The sequence below is a fragment of the Pezoporus occidentalis genome, unplaced genomic scaffold (assembly GCF_034315485.1).
Source record: "Pezoporus occidentalis ecotype Australia unplaced genomic scaffold, CSIRO_AGI_Poc_V1 ctg2, whole genome shotgun sequence".
Classification (NCBI taxonomy): domain Eukaryota; kingdom Metazoa; phylum Chordata; class Aves; order Psittaciformes; family Psittacidae; genus Pezoporus; species Pezoporus occidentalis.
This window is the reverse complement of record NW_026913855.1, coordinates 3,521,281-3,537,276: the sequence shown is the minus strand read 5'-3', so window position 1 is coordinate 3,537,276 and position 15,996 is coordinate 3,521,281.

The window sequence follows — 15,996 nt, the reverse complement described above, 5'->3', positions numbered from 1 at the left end:
ATTTGTAACTACAGGTATTAAAATGACATCCGTCCTGGAAAACAAAAGCCAAATCAATGTATTGTAACATGCAATATATGCATTCATTACGGATTTAGAGAATCCATCACCCATTCTACTTCCATTTCTATCCTTTCTCTAGGTCTTAAAAACTTTCACACACTTGGATTTTGTTTTTACCTGAAGTTATAGTCCAGAGGTCAGCTTTCATTGCAGGTATAATTACTTTACTTCTCAACAAGAGGTTATCAAACATAACTGCCTTTATGTATTAGGGGCACAGATGCAGCAGTTTGTATGGCAGTTCTGAGAGATGTGCACAAAAGGGTCAGCAACTGCACAGAACAGCATATATGTCCTCAGCAAAGTGCCAGGGGGCTTCATCTTCATCAAAAGAAAATCACTTTCCCTGCAACATCAGAAGCCTCTACCCCGAGTGAGCTCCTGAGGGAGGATGCAGCTCTGCAGCTCTTGGGCTGCAGGTGTGCTTGGCACCTGTCACTGAAGCTAAGGAAGCAGAAGAGTATCTCCTAGCCTGACACAGATGCACAGGTTAAGGATATGTGTCGCCAGCTGAAGATATGGGAGGAGGTCTGCAGACCATGCTAAAGAGCCTCTTCCATAATATGGAAAGGAAGAAGTTAAGATTAAATTTAAACAATTCAATGTTTTTATGCATTGGCAGTAATCGTGATGAATTGAGAATGATTTAATAAGACTTGGCTACAAAATCACCATGATAACTACTTTTTCATATTGACCTGAACCTATTTATATTTATTTTTTTTTTTAACATGCCAATGACAGTTAAGTAGTGCAGTATGGACAAAAAGTCTGTACATTACAATGATCTTTTGCTAAATCCATGTCTATTCTAGAAAGCAGACTGTGGACTGATGCTTAGCCAACTGTGCCCAGTTTTCCAACTATTTGCACTCCTAAGTATCATTTTATGTTGTAAAATGAAAGATAAATATGTCAAAAGAGGAAATTTGAATTTGAAATTAATAATTTAAGGCACAGCAGTGTCACATTTATAGTTTTCTGTCCATAATCATTATCTTCTGATCACCAATGTTTTTACATATATCAAATGTATATTTCCACGTATATAAAATTTTCTCTCCAACTTTTTTGAATTTTTTTTTTTTTTTATAACCCTGGGGGAAAAAAAGATAGTTGATTATAAATATTAAGCAATAAATCCCCCCCAGTAGCAAAATCCATAATATAAAATCACAGAATCATAGAATACTTAGGGTTGGAAAGGACCTTAAGATCATCTAGTTCCAACCCCCCCCACCATGGGCAGGGACACCTCATACGAAACCATATCACCCAAGGCTTCGTCCAATGTGGCCTTGAACACTGCCAGGGATGGAGCATTCACAACTTCCTTGCGCAACCCATTCCAGTGCCTCACCACCCTCACAGGAAAGAACTTCTTCCTTATATCCAATAGAAACTCCCCCTTTTTAAACCCATTATCCCTTGTCCTACCACTACAGTCCCTAATGAAGAGTCCCTCCCCAGCATCCTTATAAGCCCCCTTCAGATACTGGAAGGCTGCTAGGAGGTCTCCACGCATCCTTCTCTTCTCCAGGCTGAACAGCTCCAACTTCCTCAGCCTGTCTTCATAGAGGAGGTGCTCCAGTCCCCTGATCATCCTCATGGCCCTCCTCTAGACTTGTGCCAACAGTTCCATGTCCTTTTTATGTTGAGGAAACCAGAACTGCACACAGTACTCCAGGCGAGGTCTCACAAAAGCAGTGCAGATTGGCAGGATCACCTCCTTTGACCTGCTGGTCATGCTCCTTTTGATGCAGCCCAGGATACAGTTGGCTTTCTGGGATGCAAGTGCACACTACAGCCGGCTCATGCTCATGGTCTCATTGACCAACACCCCCAAGTCCGTCTCCACAGGACTTCTCTGAATCTCTTCTCCACCCAGCCTATAGCTGTGCCTGGGATTGCTCCTTGCACTTGTCATGGTTAAACTTCATGAGGTTGGCATCAGCCCACCTCACAAGCGTGTCAAGGCCCCTCTGGATGGTATTCTTTCCCTCCAGCATATGAACCTAACCACATGGCTTGGTGTCATCGGCAAACTTGCTGAGGGTGCACTCAATCCCACTGTCCATGTCATGGACAAAGATGTTGAAGAAGACCGGTCCCAACACCGATCCCTGAGGGACACCACTCATTACTGGTCTCCAGCAGGACATTGAGCCATCAACCACAACTCTTTGTGTGCGGCCAGCCAGACAGTTCTTTATCCACCGAGTGGTCCACCTATCAAATTGGTGTCTCTCCTATTTAGAGAAAAGGATGTCATGTGGGACAGTGTTGAACACTTTGCACAAGTTCAGGTAGATGACACCAACTGCTCTACCCCCGTCCATCAGTTCTGTAGCCCCATCATAGAAGGCCACCAAATTGGTGAGGCAGAATTTCCCCTTAGTGAAGCCATGCTGGCTGTCACCAAACACCTTGTTGATTTTCATGTGCCTTAGCATGCCTTCCAGGAGAATCTGCTCCAAGATTTTGCCAGGCACAGAGGTGAGACTGACTGGTCTGTAATTCCCTGGGTCATCCATTTTCCCCTTCTTGAAAATGGGGGTTATATTTCCCTTATTACAGTCCTTGGCGACTTCACCTGACTGCCATGATTTTTCAAATATGATGGACAGTGGCTTAGCAACTTCATTTGGCAGTTCCTTCAGGACCTGTGGATGGATTTCATCAGGTCCCATGGACTTCCGTGCGTTCAGGTTGTTAAGATGGTCTCAAACCAGATCCCCTCCTACAGTGGGCCCAAGGTCTTCATTCTCATAGTCCCTGCATCTGCCTTCCAAGACTTGGGTGGTGTGGTCAGAGCATTAATATGCTCAGGTATAGTATTGTATTTTTCCTTGTATTAGCACAACTGAGGTTAGTCTTCATAGCTAAATTCTGTACTAAAGTATGTGCCATCTTTAGGTCAATGGAAATACTGTGCATTAATCTAGTGACAGATCTTTTCCCCCTACCCCCTAGACTTGTGATCTCCTTCTTTGACAGTGAGACAGCCATACGTACTCCTGAGGAATGACCATTATATTTCATTTACTGTAATAGATTCCCCCCCCCCCCCAAATGCTAGATTTAAAGAGTATAAATTAAAAATAACCAAAGTACCAAACCCCTGTATTCTTTATATAAATGTCAGCGTTCCTGAACTAGAAGGTTTTTTTGTCTTCTATGGCTCTCTTTTAGGCATTAATAGAAACTTTTCTGCTTTCCTAACCTTCATACAGAGTACTCCCTCAACTACTGTTTGAAATAGAAGGCACTTAACTTTTATAACAATTGTGGCAAGACGTATGGGATAACAGCTCCTCATATGGTGGAACATGATCCAGTTTGACCTACCACATCTGTGATGCTAGTGCAAATTGGAAGAAATACCACACTGCGGTTAAAAGCAGCTACAAGCAGATAATTGCCCATTAAATGTGCACACTTCCTATATCCAGTGGATTGATGAGGAAAAACAATCCCTTGAATCTGCCAGAGCACATCTATTATTACACTGATGGGATAAAAAAGGCCTTATGGAGAAGAGGCATATTCCAATATTTAGCTTCAGCTGAAAGCAATTGTTTTCAAATGAATGAACTGATTATGTTAGGGGCCTCTACCAATTTTATACACTGCAGTCAAGAATTAACTTTCATGGCCATCACCTCACTTTCAAAACAAATCATCCTTGATATCAAAGTCTTTGGCAGCATTACAGAAACTGTACTTTTAGGTAGAGATATTGTTGTTAAAGAATTTCACTGTTGAAATAGTTGTAATAAATATACTTAACAGCTTGCAGCAGTTTTCTTTTCCCCACGGTAATTCTCTTCAATGTACTGTTTTTTTCCTAGCTTAGTAATTCTATGCCAGGTTAATGAAAACCCTCACAAGATGTGGGAAAAATAATTCGCATTTAACAGCAATATCCATCTGCATTTTTTTTGTTTAAGACTGATGCATTAAAGTATTCCAGGGCAGTGATACAAATTCAAATATTCTATCTGCACCTGTGCGCAGAATTGTCATAAAGATAAGGACCTTTTTAAAAAAACCAGCTTGAATACATTGTCCTTGATGAAAACTCTATTCTATTTCTTTTAGTTTACTTACTTGAGAAATAGGTTAGTATATTAAATAACACTGTTAGCTTTAAAGGATTACTATAGCACTGCAGAACACTGCTGATGAAAAATCTAGTTCTGCTTCTATTTTGCTAGTTATCATGGTAAAGGGAAATTAAATCTGATGACCAGCTATGACCAGAACCTACCCAATTTGTAATACCCCTTGCCTAAGGTAATAATTAGATTCTGGCATAATCCTTTGAATTACACCAGCAGTTAACACATTTCTACTTCTTAGAATGGATGAAGGCATAATACAGGAGGAAAAACAGCTGCCAATGGTGTTAAAAGTTACATTTGATCAACATATAGCTGACCAAAGCAGAATCAGCTAAATGCTGTGTATCCATAGTATTCTTAAAAGCTTCTGATAATAGATATTCCAGATCCATGTTGCAGCATATGCGAGTGTTTACTTATCATTAGAAACAATTTTTCAAATAATAATAAGGAAGTGTGAAAGATTTACTGGAGATGGAACAAGAGCAGTTAATTTCCTCTTTTTGAAGCAGCAGATATTTATGAATTATCATCTCTCTCAGTGTTTCTTCTCTAGAAATTACTCCAATCCTTTTAATCTTTCCTCATAAGCAAAAGACCCTATACCTATGATCACTCACTGCTATACCTTCAGTTTCTCTGTAGAAAATTTATCTCCAACAAAAAAACTGTCAAAAACAAAGTCTCCACAGAAGGGTTTTACTCTTTTGCCTGGTATTTCAGATCTCTCTGCTCTCTCTGTTTCATTCTCCTGAAAGCTTTTAATATGTGGATAATTACCCAACTTTTAGTTTGCTCTAAAAGTTCTCTTTTTTACTCCAAGTGGTCTAAACAGGACAAAAATAACTCTTCATTTTTAAACTAACCTTTAAACGGGGTACTAATGTATGTTTTAGTGACAATTACAACAGTTTGCCTGCTTTTTATTCCCAAAGTAGTAATCCATTTCATTGCAACTCCATTTCAGTCTTTAGTTTCACAGATTTTAATCACCTTTACTGAGTTTTAGTGGTGACTGTGAGGTGAATAATTTATCAAATTCTTAAACAGAGGAAAAGAAGCAAAGTAAATGATCCTTCACAAACAGATTTAGAAGGTGACTTTAAAATCTTAGGGGATTGCCAAATATATTAAGAGTAGTCAATTTAAAAAATTAATTAGAGACATAGAGCCTGGTTTCATGTGTTATATGTGTACTTTAGGTTAACCCTGAAGGAGATTTTATTAACCTTTGCTCACTTCTATGCATTTGTGTTTTTTAAAATTTTCTCCTTCAGAATGCATCTGCTGCTTCCCTTTTTAAATAGAGGGAAGACTAAATACACTCAGATAAAACAAACACAAAGCCATTAGTGAAAGTGCGCATTTTTTGAGCAATTATGATAGTCTGGTCTATTTAAACTCAAGCCAATTTATTTTCCTTACACATTTAATTCCTTAGAACAAGATAGAGAAGTCGAGTACTCTATCAAGATCATCTGGGATCTTTTTCCTTACACTGATTATCTTTTCTTTATCTTTTTTTTACGTTTCTTTTCTGTGCAAATACTGCTCTTGACAAAACACTTTTTTCTTTCTTATTTTGTGTTAACAGCTTAAGATACATCCACAACATTAAGTGACCTTAAATCCTGCATTGTACTATGCAAACATTTGTATTATATTTGAAAGAGAAGCATTTAAGATTTTTCTATCCAGGTCTTGGCTGTTTGATATTGGTTTTAAAGATACCATGTCTCTCTTCAGAGAAAAAAGAAAGTCTAATGGTAAATCTTCCTTCTCTTACAAGAGGTTGAAAGCATGATGCTAATTCAATGCTGGTTTTTGATGGTAAATATTAAATGGTTTAAAAAGAAGTTGTTTCTGTAGCAATGCTGTGCCCTTGCAGATAGAATCACAGAATCAGAATAATTTCACCTTTAAAAGACTTTTAAGATCATCGAGTCCAACTCTTAATCTAGCACTGCCAACTCCACCACTAAACTATGTCTCTAAATGAAATAAAACCAGAGGAAAACAGAGGCAGTATCTGTACGTTACACAGGTAAGTAATATTTTCTTGATTAGACAAGTAGTCCTGACCTACCCAGGACAGAATTATTTCAGTAGAAGTGACAGTTTTTAATATGCTAGTTGTACTGTTCAACTAAAACTAGTGGACGTAATTATTATGGCAGTATTTTGGTTTAAAAACTTTGCTGTGGGTGTATGCCAGTTCTGTACTACTTTAACAAACAACCCTACATAAAGCTGTGGTCACTGGCATTCAATACAATGATTTTATAATCACTAAAGTCAACTGAAATTGTTTTATATTAACATACACTACAAGTTTAATAATGCCTAGCTAGCAGACTATCCCTAAATTTACAAAATACTGCACTGCATGCTCATTACTAGCATAGGTTTACTTAATATCAGAGGTGACTGTGTGTCTGGAAACCTCTGTAACTTGTAAGCATGCTTCCTTCATCAACACTGAAGTATGCTTCAGGAAGGGCGCTGAAAATTTTGCGTTTTCATCTTTGGAAAACAGAAAAAAAAAAACAATACTCCCTGTGACACTAAGGAACAGAGAAAATATCCTCAGAGGCTGAAGTTATATTTGCATTTGCAGTTCAGGTAAATAATACTTTATCAGTTCAAGAGCAAAGACAGCGTTTTTCATTTTTATTTCCCAATAAAGTAAATACTGAATCTAATATGAAGCTACCACAGTGACAAGGTAAAGATGCTTACAGCAAAATTAGATTGTAACACAGGCCATGATTCAAACCCAGATCTGTGATCACTTTGGTGAAATTCAGTGATGCTGGAAGTCTGCATGGGGTTTGAAGTTGAAACCCCAGATATTGGCCTTGAGTATTTTATAATACAAACCATGCCCTCAGCACCATGTAAGAGTGCAAATAACTTCTACAGATATCCTGTGTTTCTTTATACCTGCGTGCTTGGAATATACTCTTAGGGGACCAGTAGTTTATTTATTATTTTAGGGCTTTTTTGGTTTCTTGTTTTGTTTGTTTACTGCTTGAACATACTTCAAAACATAGAGGAAACTGAAGTGACTAAGAAGTTATTTCTAAACCTTAACTTCCACCTTATCACATGCTTTAGATTTAAACTGCATGAATTTTACCTGTACAGAAGACTTGGTATACTCTTCCTTGATAATTTGATTTCTAAAACAATAAAGGCTTGCTTTAGGAATAAACCTGTGCATTTTGCTGAATAATGGGAAAATATATTTATTTTCACTTAAAAGGAAACAAGAGAAAGTTTTCTGCTAAACTGTGACTAGAACTAGTATAGAAGTTCTAATTTGAATATGATGATGCGTTTCAATATAAATTCTTGAGATGAATGGAGGAAGAGGATATCAATTATGAGAAATAAAGTACATTTTCAGTAAGATAAGTATATTATGAAAATTTTTCTTTTTTTTTCTTTTTTTTTTGCGGGGCGTCATGTTTCTGTAGTTGATGACATAGCTGATGAAATAACGGTGAATATAGTCATCCCACATTGCACACCAATCCCAGAATTCAGCAGCATGAATCCTGGTCCTTGGGGTAGAGAAACCTCAATTACGTAACTGAATGCGTTACTCGAGGAATTTAAACCACATTCTTTTCCCCTCAGACCACAGTAAGCAAGGGAAATGTGCTATTATAAATATAGGTTAGTTAAACTGTTCACATATTTGTTCAAAGACATCTATTTAAACTACAGCAGTTTTAGTAAGGGCACCTACTGCCTCTTAGCTCTTGCTTGTGCCTGTATTGACAATACAAAAGGTGGTAAAAAGACTGAGTTATGATAGAACACAATGCTCTCCTCAAAAGCAGAACAAGCCACTAACAGCACACAGCCCTTCTTTTGTGTCTGTAAATTTGTTTTGCCTGTGAAAATTGAGGTATAGTTTTCTTGAGTGGGTTTACGTGAAAACATACACATTTAGCTTAAAGCTAGCAAAGAATAAAGGAAAAATGACTTATTTTGCTTTTTCACATGACAGCATCTCATTTGCTTATTACCTTCTCTTTTACTCACTCTCACTAATTATAAAAGTGCCTTTAAAAGGTCTTGAAATCTTTCATGTCAGGAAGCAGGTTCTAAACCAAATTTAATTTCAAAGCAGCAACATAACTGATCTGCCCAGCTGACAGTTTCTTTAAGATGTTGAAAACAATAGCAAACTATCTTGAAGGCAAGTGACTCTCAACGTGATAATGAGTGTATGTTCATATTCTTCAATGAGATTTTGTTTTGAACTAAGCTGGCCAACTTCACAGCCTGTTCATACTAATACGCATAGAGTTAGCAGTTTTTCCCCAGCTGCCAAATAACAGAAAAATTATTTGACAGGGTGTTGAACATGGATTTTAATAGAATATTCAATATTGCACTTGTACTTTCTTAAGGCAGTCCAAACTGCATAAAACTGGACAGAACTGATGCCTGCTCTTTCTTCTGTACACTAATGTGTCAGGTTTGAGTTGAGTTACAATTCTATTTACTATCATTTTAGGTGTTTGCTGAAGAAAAACAGTAGTCAGAGGTTCTACAAAGAAAATCATAACCCAGTTTGCTTTGCTCTAGGAAAATAAGAAATAAATTTACCTGACCAGCAATTGTATCTCAAGTAGTGATGGAAGCCAATTGAAAATAACAAAACTGGAGGGTATGCACTTGGATTAAACTAAAAGTGTAAAATATATGACCTCCTCAAAAAAAAACAACAAACCAACAAAACAATCCCAACCAACTAGAAAAAAAAAAAAAACTATACAATAGAAGTGATAAGGAAGAGACATCTGGAGTATCTGCTAGTGTCGGTTATAAAAAATACACGTATTTTACATTTTCTTGGGGGGGTTTCCATTTTTCTTTTTTTTTTTAGTTAAATCCTTGTGAATGTGTCAAGGCTGTATGCATTTTTAGCTTGTTCTAAGTTTTAAAAAATTCTCCAGCCTGTACATGCAGAAGGAATTAGGAACAACCAACCTGGACTTCCTAGGTAACTAGCAGCTATCACTATTGCGGTTTTAATGTTTTGAACTGAACTGGAATATATCATTTTATATTGAATCTACTGGTAGATGCAATGATTACTGTGTGTCAGGCTTCTATGACATACCATTGTAGGGTGTCAAAAGTAAGACAAAAGGTCTGTAAATTCTTTTGTGAGAATAAAGCAAAACCCATAGTGAGTCAAAATGACAAATTTTTAAGTCTTAAGTGACTAATACATATTAGATTTTTTTTTGTGTATCTGATTTGTGCTAAAACATCCAGTATTCATGAAGAGATTGATGACTTAGTAATATTAGCTATTTAAACCTTGCAACAGATTTTGTGTTTTTATATTCTTCATTATAACCTTTCATCTTCTTAATGTTTCCACTGGCTGGTTTTGTTTTGTCTTGTTTGTTTTTTTATGGAATCTATAAAATAGAGCTAGTTTAATTACAGTGTCTACTTCTTTGAACCACCCAGAGTTTCTCCTTCTCGATTTCTGTTGCATGATTTAGTTATGACTCTAGACCTTAATGAAATTCTATTCCTCACTAGGCTGTAATCTGAAAATTTAGAATTTACAAGCTGGGAAAATAAAAATCCTAGAGGCAACACAGTATCTTGTCTACTATAACTGATTTACCATTCTGGATTTACAGGACATGGCACTATGGCAACAAGAGAGTTTTCAAGACCATGGCAGAAGGAGAACATGAGCCAGACTTGCTTAAAATTGAAATACACCAACTGAGAAATAATTCTTATAAAACAGGGTAAAATTTAGTTAGGACACTTTTACAGCAGAAGAACTGAACACTAAAAAGTCAACATTTATGTGTTTGAAATAATGACCATTAAAATACACACAAGACACAGTTTAGTATAAGGAAAAAAAAATAATTCTCTATCCTAAGAGAATTTCTGCCAACATAATTTCCAATGAACTGAATAGATAGAGGCTACCTTACCAAACAAGAACTTCATGTGCAGCTACTGCATTTTTGGCTATAAAATTTTATATAATATTACTCTTTAGATTCCAATGGAAAAGATGTGTATGTAATCAGAAGACTGAAAAAACATACTGATATAGGAAGGGTGAGTAGAGCATAAATAAGAATTTTTAGAACATCAGCTCATCATTTTACTAAAAGAGAAGAAAGACGAAATGGCAAGCCTTGCTATTCATTGTCTCAATAGCAGTTTCCTCTGCTTTAGCCAAGAATTCTTTACAACATTCTGGAAATATGCTAGTTACAGACAAGCAAAACATTCCATTAGTAATGATATACTATCAGCTTTTGCCTTTGCTTTCATAATAATACAAATGGCAGCAAACAAAGCCCAAGCCAAGCACCATCTAGTTGTAAGTAATAATTAATTCCAGTTTCCATTCAGTTTTATTTGAAAAGTCAGTTATGTTTGAAAAGTCCAGTGCCTGGTTTCACAGTTCTGCCAACTGCTGGAATGACAGTAAAATCTGAAATATGAAGCTGCACACTGACCTGAGCCCTCATTTCAAAGACATATTTTTTAGCTTTCTGACAAGGTCAGCTATTAGCTACTGTGCTACTCTTTGTACTGTACTCAAATATTTTATATATTATTAATCTTGAATATTATGAAAATCAAAAATCAGTCTACAATGGTGGGTAGCTTCTGTCAAACCATATAGATTACATATGTTGCAATAATTATATAGAATATAGAATATAGAAGATTAATACAAATCAGGAGAAAACAAGAATCCCCAGTCTATTAAATTCTTAATTTTGAGGTTTATTGCATGGCATGATAAATGCTATAAAAGTATGTAAGTACCTCTGGTAAAACTAATGAATGCCAGTTTATGTATTACCGAGATATACTTGTTGGACATTCTAAATAAATGTAATGGGTCTGGCCAGGATGGAGTTAACTAGGGTCCTGAACTTTGGATTTGTTGCTGAAACATCCTTGATATCACACCGATGTTTCAGCTGTTGCTGAAAAGTGTTTGCACAGCATCAGGGCCTTTTTTTTTTTTTTTTCCCATTCTGTGCCCCACAGGGAGACTCAGAGGGGACACAGCCAAGACAGGCGATCTGATCTGGCCAAAGGGATATTCCAGATGGTTTCACAACATGCTCAGTAATAAAAAAGGCAGTAGAAGAACAAAAGAAAGGAGGGGTTTTGGCTTCCAAGGTGACTATTGCTTGGAGAATGGCTGGGTATTGGTCTACTTGTGGGAGGTGGTGAATGATTTCCTTCATTCTGCCTTCAACCCCAACTCCTCTTCCCCTCACCTATTAAACTGTCTTTATCTTTACACCCAGTTTAAACAGTTTTGGGCTTATTCTCTCTCTTCTCCTTCTGGGGAAGGGTAGGGGGGGAAACCATGTGTATATACGTGTGACTGTTAGCCATAGTCAACTCACCACAATAACAAAGCAAACTAGAAATACATTTATAGTGTGGCCATTTATAATTTGTCATTCTCTGTGGGTATTTTTGAACATACTGAACATAATTTTCTGCCAGGGAGTACAGAAAACACAGATGCTAGAAAAAACCAAAAAGCAACCCTAAGATTTCCTACCAAAAAAAAATGGAGACAGATCCAGAGTACTGAAATTGCATGCTGAATTTGGAGTCCTAATTTCAGTATGAAGATTCATTACAGTCATTCACTATCTATTGTCAATGGAGAGGGCTAAACATCTCCCCCCCCCAAAAAAAAAACACAAACAAAAAAAAAACCAAAACCAACCAACCAACCAAAAAAAACAAACAAAACAAAAACTCAACTTAGAAAGCCTATGCATTTGTGCATTGAGCAGCATGCTACAAGTTCTAAGCACCAGACCTTGTATCGTTTTCTCAATACCTGTTTCTCCACCTTCAACATTCTCTGCCTTCCCCTGGATGGATTACAAAAAAAGAACAGGGCGTACAGCAGCAGTGGCGGTATTCTTTTGCATATTCTTTAGCAGTCAGAGCCCTGAACACTGTGGTGTAGAGGTTTAGATGAAAGGCAAATCTCCGTCAGACCATGAAGACATTTATTTCAGACCCTTAAAAACATACATTTAATATTCCTTTAGCATTATAATTGACTGAAAAGAGAAGAAGAAAAATAGCTTTGTGGAGGAGGTGGGCTTCATTGTTTTTGCTCCAGACTGCAACCCCCAATATTCAGGTAATTGCACTTTTTAAGAGAAGAGTAGAAAGCACAAGAATGTACATTGTTTGCACACAGTTTTCAGGGTACAGATATTTCAGTTTATAGTCTGTAGCTATTTCAAGCTCTCCAGGACACAGATTCAGGTTTCTTGTTGTGATGGTCAAAAGAACCTCTTTGCGTGTGTCTCAAAACAACCCAACAGACAAAGATGTTGAAAGAGGCTGAGTGCCTGTTGATGGTGCGCAGTGTGTTGGTGATCATGGGCAGAGCAGGGACTGCTCTCCACGAAGGTGGGGGATGGTTTCCCGTGTTGTCTGCCCTGAAGCCACAAACATCAGCTGCTCTGGACCCAACTCATCACCTTGCCATGTCTGCCACTGTTGGTGGCACATGTTACCAACATTCAAGTCTGCCCACCCTGCCTAGATGTTGTAGTACTACACTTTCCTGTATGTTTGGTACCAGCAGTGAGGTCTTCCCTCATGGAGTGGACCCAATTTACAAAGGGCTACTTTTTGTTATGCAGTGACTTTATAGGGTGGTGGGACCTTTTTACTACATATGGTGTTTCCTGAGATCAGATGATGGGGATTAGGCAATAATCACTTAGCTTATTATTGTCTAAGCTGAAATAAGATGAAACCTGCTAAGGCCACTGCAGACTTAGGTAATGATTTTGTGTTGTTTGTTATGTTTGTACAAATGTTGGAATCTTTTACTAGAAATAGCAAAGTTGCATTTATTGAGCTATGTGCCCTGATAAGGCAGTGAAGTTTGTAAACAACTGAGAAGTCTGTGTGGGGTGCTGTAGGGTAGCCCTAACTGGGCTCTGTTCTGTGCTGGGGTGGCCTTCCTAGAGCTTTCCAGTAGTCAGGTAAGATAGCATAGTATGTTTTAAGTGTACCTGGTGATAAAAGTGATTTACATTACCATTTCTTGTGTTTGCTTTACTGATGAAAAGTTATAGACTGGGAAGAGAGGGTTTGTAGCAGCATCTATCTGCTGCATCTTGCCTTAAAATGCATGTAGAAGCTCTTTGGAGAAGTGCTGGGTTTTTCATACTGCTTTTGTAGGACCTTAAAAAACTATGTCCTGTCCCAGGGTTAGTACTGTCTTTGGTAGCACAGAAAATTACTGATTGCTTTTCTTCTTTGGGATATGGGCTGGAACTAAGTCTACTAGGTATGTCTTAGTGATACCATGGTGTTTGAACATTAAAAACAAACAACCATTTCACAGGCTATATAAACCCTTGGCTTGTAATGTAGAAGAAATATGAAAACAGAAGTATAATGTCCTGGGTTCCGCAGTAGCAGTCATGTTTTTCCTTTGTGTTAACTGGTACAGTGCTGTGTTTTGACTTCCAGTTTGAGAACAGTGTTGGTGAAGCCGATGTTCTCGGTTGTTGCTAAGTGATGTTTACCCTGACCAAGGACTCTGTGAGGCTCATGCTCTGCCAGGGAGGAGGGGAGGCTGTGAGGAAGCAGAGACGGGGCGCCTGACCCGGGCTAGCCGGGGGAGGAGGATCGAGAGAGTGCAACTCCTACGGGTTGAGACAAAAACAGTCCAGCAACAAATCACCACCGCTACTATCAGCTACAACAATGATAAGGGAAAATAACAAGGGAAGAGAATACGATACCACCGGCCAAGAGAAACGAGCTCCACCCGGAAGCCCCTGTCCTTCCGGGTAACTCCCAGTTACCCCTCACCCCGGGCATGACGTGCTGTGGTATGGAATACCTCGGCTAGCCCGGGTCAGGCGCCCCGTCTCTGCTTCCTCACAGCCTCCCCTCCTCCCTGGCAGAGCATGAGCCTCACAGAGTCCTTGGTCAGGGTAAACATCACTTAGCAACAACCGAGAACATCGGCTTCACCAACACTGTTCTCAAACTGGAAGTCAAAACACAGCACTGTACCGGTTAACACAAAGGAAAAACATGACTGCTACTGCGGAACCCAGGACATAGAGAAATACGATTTAATGACAGGTTTTATACTTGCCACTTGCATGTATTTGTTGAGATCAGAAATGGCATGTTGACGATGAGACAGCAAAATAATTCACCAAAATGCATGAAAATCTGTTACGTAGATATCATACGTACAAAACATTTTCACATGTACTTGCAAAACAAATAGAGACAGGAGAAAAGTGCAGTAACTGATGCCAATATCATAAGCGCTACAAGTAACTTTTTATGGGAGCTTTAATAAGTCTGGAGTTTTTTTTAATTCCACTTTAACTTACTAGCTAGCCCTGAAATTGTCTTAAACTGCAAGGTCTTTAGCTTTATCATCTATATTAATTAGATCCATAAAAATTCCATTCATCCTTAATGTTATGTCTGAGGCATTGTTTTGTTTCTTACTTCTAGATGCTCATAGGTTGGTGGCTTTCTGGGTGGGTGAGGAAAGGGGCAAGGGGGAGCAACAAAAAAACCAACCACTGTAATTTTAGTGTTTTCTATGAGCTTTGTGAAGAGAAACAGAATAACAGAACTGAATGATTTAAACAGTTCTGCTGATTTTGCATGCACGTTTACTTCAATGTTGCGTAGAATTTGACAGTGTTAAGCTTTACGAAGGCACAGTGAGTAATTATCAGTGAGAGGAAATACATTCATCTAGAGGATGGTGGCAGACTTACAAGCACATGTAAAAATAGATATGAAATAACTCTATTTTTCTGAAATTGGAACTTAGAAGAAAAGTTTTAGATGCTGATAATGATCAGCTTTTAAAAGCAGAGCTGTCATTAGTTGGTGCAAACTGAATTCCAAAAGCAAAAGCAAATTTGCTATACAAAAGTTTCAAATGAGCATGAAATTGTCTTGTAGAGTTGATAGTGGTGTTAAATTTTTTTAAGCATCTTCCATTTGAAAAACTAAAATTGAAAGTGGCTGGTGACTCATACACTAAATTCTTTAGTGATCTAGTAATATGGAGCTAGTGGTGCTGAAGAGAGCTACAAATAATCTGAGCATTTCAATTTGCAGAAGGAACAACTTAACATTTTGTGTTTTAAAAGTCTGTCTTCTGTTACACTTCATAAGCAGCTAAAAAAATAAACATGAAGGGTGGATAAACAGACGCTAGAACTATAATCACGATATGGATGCTGACTGTCAAGTGTAGAAACCCATGGGAAGTCTGATGCTCTGTACTGATGCAGAGTGCTCAACTGCATAACTACTCAGTTTGAAGATTACAGTGACCATCTTGCGTGCATTGGTTTTAGAATGAATTTAAAATTGGATTGAATGAGGAAGTGCAACAAGACTTTTAATGCTACTGCTACTATACTGATTATAAATTGTTATTAACATTGAACTAGAATTTTAATGCAATTCAAAAGGGAGTGATAAGGATTCCCAAATACTTACTTTTTTCTACAGTTGACAGTATCCATGGTCAAGGTCATCATTCCCCCACTTCTATATTGCCACCTAAAAAATTTCGGGCCATGACTGCATCCTTTGCTTATAAAACATTGGATCTTGGTTCTTCGAGTTTATCTGGACTTCACAGTATTTAGGATTTAGGACCAGTGGTGATTTAAGTGTCCAAATCATTGAAACTGAATAGATTAATAATACACCTCCTTAAACTGTCCCTTAGCAACTC